Below are 303 nucleotides of genomic sequence, written 5' to 3' on the forward strand. Positions count from 1 at the left end.
TGAACCCAGGACAGGAACCCTCAAATTCAAATGCTAATAAGAGGTATAAAATTCAACATGTGGTAGTGTATTTTTATAGTTATAATGTACAACACTAAGGGTTTTAAAGACCCTTAAAACTGTTCAACTATAAGATGTTTCAGTCAGATTTTTTTTACCATGAGAACAGTGTATATCAAGCATCCTACAAAAAATCTCAGAGCACCTGAGAAACCAGATTAGTAAAGTCTCACTACTTTTCTAGGAAAGTAAATAAGCAAAATGAGTAAATACGGAATAGTAACTCTGATATTTTTTCCCCTT

This window comes from Nestor notabilis, unplaced genomic scaffold, assembly GCF_000696875.1.
Source record: "Nestor notabilis isolate BGI_N333 unplaced genomic scaffold, ASM69687v1 scaffold6022, whole genome shotgun sequence".
NCBI classification, from domain to species: Eukaryota; Metazoa; Chordata; class Aves; order Psittaciformes; family Psittacidae; genus Nestor; species Nestor notabilis.